Raw genomic sequence first — 7,366 nt, forward strand, 5'->3', positions numbered from 1 at the left:
AGAGAGAGAGAGAGAGAGAGAGAGAGAGAGATAGGCTACTTACTATATCGGTAGCACGGAGGCCTCCGTACTACCAAGTTGTTTTTAATGATGCGGCTTCCAAATCGATGATCGGCTCCGTTAGACTTGATCTACACTATCGAAAGTATTTTGAAACTAAATTTCATAATTTTTTAATATCATTTACCTAACAAACGAGTAATCTAAAAATGAACGGCTGAAAATAAAAATCTCATAAAAAATGATGATAAAATACTTGAATTTAAGATCAGAGGTACTGATCTTATTCTAAATAGTGGAAAAAATTTTCTATATAACTTTCATCAGACTTGGATTGTTTTATACCGTTAAATTCACAAACGAATCACCTCTACCATTAAAATTATCAATTTTGAGACCTTTTGATCATTAGTCAAATGATACCAAAAAATTATGAAATTTAGTTTCCAAATACTTTCAATAGTGTAGATCAAGTCTAACGGAGCCGATCGTCGATTTGGAAGCCGCATCACTGAAAACAATTTAATAGTACGGAGGCATCCGTGCTATCGATAGTATACCAGCCTAACTCTCTCTCTCTCTCTCTCTCTCTCTCTATATATATATATATATATATATATATATAGAGTTGAGCTGGTAATACTTATTGTAGCAAACGGCTCCGTTGCCACCCATTTGTTTTCGATTGATGAGCTCCAATGCGGACGATCGAACATCGTGGTTAGTAGCATGATCTATTATCACTGAGTATCTAGAAAGTTCAAATTTCATACTTTCGATATTGTTTCTTATCCATCAGATCTGGTGAGCACTTAAAGGATGAACGGTTGAAAATGAATATTCTTTAATAAAATGTATGTATAGGGTCTTAGTAGTCAAGATTCAAGAGCATAGATCTTGTTAAATAGTTTAAAAAATTTTCTAACAAAATAACTGATTTGGGATTCTTACGCCCGTTGTTAAACGAGAAAACGGCTCATATCGACCATTAAAATTACAAATTTTGAAACCCTTTGATCATTAGCCAAATGATGTCAAAAAGATTTGAAATTTGATTTCTAAACACTTAATGTGGTATAGATCATGTTCAACGATACCGATCGTCGATTTGGAGGCTCTATCATTGAAAACAAATGGGTGGCAACGGAGCCCGTTTGCTATCGATAGTACTCTAGCTCAACTATATATATATATATATATATATAAGTTGTGCTGGTTTGCTATCGGTAGTAAAGTGGATTTTTACTATTGATTTTTTGTCCGTCCGATTGATTGGCGAAGCGCTCAGATCAAAAGCGCGAGTAGTGCGGAGCCTAACGGAGTAAACAAAAACGGAGTTAAGTGAAATTTCAAAACGCAAGGGGCGCAAACTTTCTTTTTTCCCCCCTTTATCCCCAAACAGTACTACGTGAAAAAGGGTAAAGAATTCTTCTATTTCCTTCCCTATCCCTAAATAGTGCTCCGTCAATATGGGCAAAGAAATATGTTTTTTCCCTTTCTATCGCAGCCAACCCTATCTCCAATCTCCTTCGATCCAATCCCAAGTCCCAACCCAACTCTCCTGAGGCGCTGTGCCGGATCGTGGGAAGGGAGTTAGAGAGGGCCCTGCTCAAGCTATGGGTCTATTTTGGGGCAGTGTTGTGAGTTCTTGGTGAGGTACATGAAGCTCCCTGTGGCGGTGTCGTTGGAGCTCGATAGAAGGAAGTACTATATGCCGATGGCGACGACGGAGGCAGTCCCTCGTGGCGAACACCAACAGTGATTGCAAGGCCATCGCCGAGTCGGGATGAGATGACGTTGGCGCCCGTCGTGTGCTTAATCACAACTTGCAGAGTCAGAGCCGCGGAGCTCAAGGCCTTCATGGAGAACCCCACAAGTTTCAAAATGCTTACTGTGGTCTTCAATAGGTAATTAGTTAATTAATTAGTAAAATTTCTCTCTTTTCTTTCCTTGATTGCTATGCTTGATTTGAGCAATCGAGAAACCCATTTTCTCATTTCTTAATTATTTAATCTAATGGTTGTTTAGTAGCAGGCAACGTCATCGACTGTCGTTGCGGCTACAACTGCGGCTCCCAATTTTGCCTCCGCCCCGTGACTGTGTCAATAATTTTGGAAATCAGGGGGTTATGAATTGTTAGGGCGTGTGCAGAGTTGACGATTTAGCAAGTGCTAAGAAGGTGTTGGATGAAATGCATGTGAAAAATGTGGTTTCTTAGAGTGCAATGGTTTCCTGATACATTCTAAGGAGGAAAAATAATTTGTTGGTTTGCATTATAATGACTAAAGAGTTTGCAATATATGGCCGCATTTTGAAGACATTGCAGCCCTTGGGTAGCAATTATGCTGCTTCCATGAGACATAGTAATTATGGAATTATGAAGTGTAATTATTCTATAGATTAAAATACTATTCACATAGCTTGTATCTTGGATAATGTATTGTACAAGAGAAGAACATGAAAAATAAGAATAATACAATTTTTAAATAGCAAAATCATGTATGGTGTATGTTTTGAGGGGTTATTTAAGCAACTACCACTTGCACAATTTATTTCTACTATTTTGTTATAATGTATGAATTGCAAAGTGCTTTTTAATTCTTGCTGGAGTTGTATATGCACTATATCTAATTTTATATTCTTCTTGAGTTGAATATAATGTAGGATTTAGAAAAATTCTTCCGACGCTTAAACAAATCTAGATACTGGCATTTGAATTCAGACAATTTAAGGTATTATAAATGCTTTGCCATATACTTAAATAGCTTTGAGAGCAGCTCGTTGAATTTGCTGTCATAAACCGCTCAAAATTGTTCAAAATTACTGCAAAATTGTTAAAAACTGTTTCAATTACCATAAATTGCCTACAGCTATTGAAAATTTGATCAAAACCACAGGAAAAAGTTTAAAACTCTTTTCAAGTATTATAAACTACTTAAAATTGTGGAACATTACTTGTCAAAACTAGTAATTCATATGCTTTATATCTTTCAAATTGTTGAATTTTTGTAGCTTGTTGGTTATCTCAGCTTGTAACTTTCTGCATGCTTACTGATCAAAATTGAATATTGCTTACTTATTCAAATATTAGCTACTTGCTAATAATTTCAACCTGAAAATAAAAAGCAGCTCTACAAATTAAGCTTGAGAAGAACATGTCAAACCTAAAGTAGGAAAAAAAATAAAAACAATATGGTATATCATTGAATCATTTTTTTTATATGTATTGTTTTTCAAGACAGAAGTTTAATACCAAAGCTAAAGAGCATGAACTACAGATCAACCCTTATCCCTCAAAATATAACAAAACTTTTTAAGCCAAAAAAGAAATATCAGAAGGCATAATTTACGTGTGAAACTATGCATCAAAACCATACATAAAAAAATATGAACAAAATACTTTACTCCCTGCTGCTTTCATTAACATAATATATCATTGAATCATTTTTTCATATGTGTTGTTCTTCAAGACAAAAGTGTAATACCAAAGATATAAGAAGGCATAGAATTACACATCGATCCGCTTATACCGTCCAAAACATATAACAAAACTTTATAAACCAAAAAAGAAGATCAGAAGGTGTAATCTTATATGTGAAACTATACACCAAAACCATAATATACGCAAAAGTATTAAAAAGATATCTGTATTCGCCTGTTGCTTTCATTAACATACTTACATCGAAAGCTGCATCTCCGGAATAACCTATATAAATACAAAGAAAAAACTATTTAGATTCTCTATTGGATATAAAAAGAAGACAATAAAGTTTGAATAAAAACTAAACAAATTAGCATACACCGTCTTTACACCAGTCGACAATTAATGACCTTTCTTTTGCATTTCGCACAATGTTCTCGGACTTTTAGCTCGCTTTTATTCCGCAGAAGGCTTAAACCTTTGTGGGCTTTCCTCTTCTCCTTTACACTGTGACTGTGTGCGTCCTTCACAATAACATCAACAAGTCACTTGTTTGTGTAATGTGGAGACTCATTAATGTTCATTCAACTTCTTACGTTGTACTTCATTAGAAGGCTTGATTGTGCGAGACGAATTTCATCAACAACTTTTTTAATTAATTGACTCAACTCAAAGTGATCCGAATGATTTCGGCAGCCTTGAATGACAATCTCTTGCACTTTTGACTAAGTTTGCATTAGACCTTCATAGCCTTTAGCATGCACAGAGTCACCCATTCCGCTCATTTGTATAGATTGAATGTTGAAAGATCTCCTCTGTGCATTTTTCGTACCCATTCCTTTCAAAGATTTAATCATAGGAATCGCAATCATATTCCAATATAATGCATAGCTTTAATATGTGTGAAGCATAAAAGGCCCGTAAATTTCGAACATTCTTAGCAATTGCATGAGACGCTTTTCTGTAATCGATTCACCTAACAAGTATAAGTCATTTGTAGATTGTGTATTATGCAGTTAATTTATATAGTGCATTCTTTTCTAGTTTCCAGCCATGAACTGATCCCTAGATCAACTTCAATTGTTCCTTGAATCAAAGAAATTTTCTTTTTGTAATAAATATGCACGAGCTCGCAACTTCAATGGGATCATATGAATAAAGGCTTCCGACGCTGCACCACTCTCACCGACTGTAATCTTCTCTCTTCTCTTGTCCGTATCGAGTTTGGCAATCATTTTTCAATTTGAAGGACAAATTTGATATTGACGGTATGGTTGTCGTAGCAGACCAAATTTAGTGACACGCATTAACAATGCTTTCAACTTACGTTGCGAAGTACAGCATGCAGCGAAGAATAGTATTTCGAAAATAAACAGGCACCATTGAATGCTATCTGTTCCCACAGTTAATTGCTAGGTTTATTATCATACAAGTCGAAAACTTCTGAAGCATACAATCCATTATTTCGACAACTCTTCGATAGTAATACTACGCATAATCAGAGAAAAAAGCTCTTCTGACAACCTTCCTTGATGCTATACGGCTAACCTAGATGTTCCTCTTGCTTTTCGCATAACAAAGCTATTCCACACACGAGTCCCTCAGTCTTGCGCAGAAAGAACTTGCTCAATTGCCTTTTCAATGCTGATCCTTGTCGTAATTATACGCCTTGGGGTGTTGGCCAAACATTGCATCAATGCCATGTACAGAAAAGAGCCAACAAAATGGTATTAGCGGATTCATTTTCTTAATAAGCGGCAACAGACTAACAAAAATAGTTTGCCATACGATGATGATTAACACAAATAAAGTGCAAATCGGATACCTATACTTATTAGTCATATAAGTGGTGTGCAAAAGGTAAACTACAATCGGCACAAAATTCTTGGTATGCCATTCTAGATCTAACCTCCCAACCCAAAATAAATTACTGCAACATGCACTTGCTGCATCAATACAATTAGGCATAAAAAGATGGATCTCCTGCGTTTGTAGCTGACGAAAATGGTTAATTGTCAAGGTACATCAACACCAAGTAGTGATCTATTCTTCTGTTACCACATTCGCTTAAATCCTTTTTGTGAAACAGATACATTATATGCTCCTCCTCTCGTGGCTAGGCGATGAATAGACATAAATTTGAGAACTGGAAATATTTTGCTACACTTAACAACTGCGGAGCCAAGTCTTTTTGTTGCTTTGTCATCGAGCGTTGGGATCGCAGAAACGAGATTTTGAAAGGACTATTGATCAAACATGATTATGCTCCTTCCGAAACGAGTTACTTTCCACTTGCCAGTATGACGTCATTTATATCCGAATATGTGCTTTTAGCATCCTGTTCGAGTGTATTGGATCTCTGTTGTGGTACATCTTACCTCAAATTTCATGTCGTGTTTATAATGACATCCTCTTATATCTATAAAATAAATAAATGTCAATCTAACATGCAAAATGTGCCTCCAGTACAGTCGGTACATATTCCGGAAACGAATCGTACGTCCTAAAACCTTTTTCTTGCATAGATAGAAATTGCACAATAATGAGCTCTGGTCTAATACCTAAAACCACAACCAATTTTAATATCTATAACAGGTCAGTATTGGTCGCCACTAAATTAAGTAAATAGCTAAATATGTACAAGAAAGTGATCTTTGCTCACTATTTGCGATCAGATCCAACAACAGACTACACTATAAACCTAATTTACTATCATTTCATACTACTAGGCTAGCGCTGAGACAGTTGTTCATAATACTGGAACGAGAGATGTTGTCATCCTTCACAAACCAGTACCAATAGAGAAACCACATATACATCTAGAGGTAACACCATCTCGGCTTCTTCTCAATTAGTGGAGAATTCATCTAGTTTGCCGATGCACCTTATCATATTCAAGTTGCACAATTAAAATTATCTGTATCTTTTGACACACCTTGAAGTTTAGCCTTGATATTTTGGCTATTGTTTCATATGTTTGTCATTCCAGCTTTCCTTATCATCGAAGATCTAATACGTATTATAAAATCTAATCATCACATGGTTCTATATTGCAAATTTAATAGGCCTTCAATACCGAAATGTGAGTATTTAATTTAGAGAGCACGAAGTGGCCAATCAACAGCGAGAATGAGTAATGTATAATATGAGCACAATCTACAACAATAAAATACAACAAACTATTTATAGATCTCATAAACTGAGAGTAAATATGCGTACGCGCGTAATACCTATAAACAGTAATAAAAGAAGTATCTTTCCATATTTGTTAGTACAAATCAAGGCAACACAGCATATACATATTATTATTCTCTCATGCGAACAAAGAGTAATAGCAAATTATATTAGGTTATAGAAAGCAGGAATTAGTTAATGGAGCGAAAGGATGACCTGAAAAGAATGAAACAAGGATTTGAAATGAAATAGAAGGAAAGTACAAGAGAGAAAGATGTCAAAAAAGTATAAAAAGGTCAATTACCTTACACACACTTCCATAACTCTCGTTCCATAAGACACTCTCTATAACTATTCCAGATATCCGACAACTAGTTGTGTCAATGCCTAGAAACTATAGGCGAAAAGATCGAGACCACGCAGCTTGCAACGACTAACTCCAATGTTTATCACATTCTAAGGCTGTGGTACCTACGAACAATATCCAGACGTACAACTCAGCTTATATGAAAGCGTTCTCTAAATTACTACACTGGAGTGTGAAACGACTAGAGGCTCGTTCTGATCTTTGGTCAAGCGAGGACGAGGTGCTGTAGAAGGTGGATTAAATGTGGAGACACCCGAATCGGGACAATATCAGAAAGCACTTTTTTTAACAAGAAATCAAACGTAACCGCTTTTCAACAGATCACAACCACATGAGAATTCTAGGTGGGACAGTTAGCGCCCTATGATGGAAAAAAAAACAGTTTGACTGACTCCTAACTGCTG

General features: G+C 35.8%; 1 long non-coding RNA gene across 2 annotated transcripts; it reads left to right on the forward strand.

Annotated features, from left to right (window-relative positions):
• Positions 1,336–2,217, forward strand: LOC109717612. 2 transcript variants are annotated; one of them, XR_002218227.1, is made up of 2 exons: positions 1,336–1,907; positions 2,029–2,217. It is a non-coding gene; the product is annotated as an uncharacterized LOC109717612 (long non-coding RNA). The 2 variants fall into 2 exon arrangements; XR_002218228.1 differs by having other exon boundaries at positions 1,385–1,907; positions 2,035–2,217.

This window comes from Ananas comosus, linkage group 11, assembly GCF_001540865.1.
Source record: "Ananas comosus cultivar F153 linkage group 11, ASM154086v1, whole genome shotgun sequence".
In the NCBI taxonomy this organism is placed as follows: Eukaryota; Viridiplantae; Streptophyta; class Magnoliopsida; order Poales; family Bromeliaceae; genus Ananas; species Ananas comosus.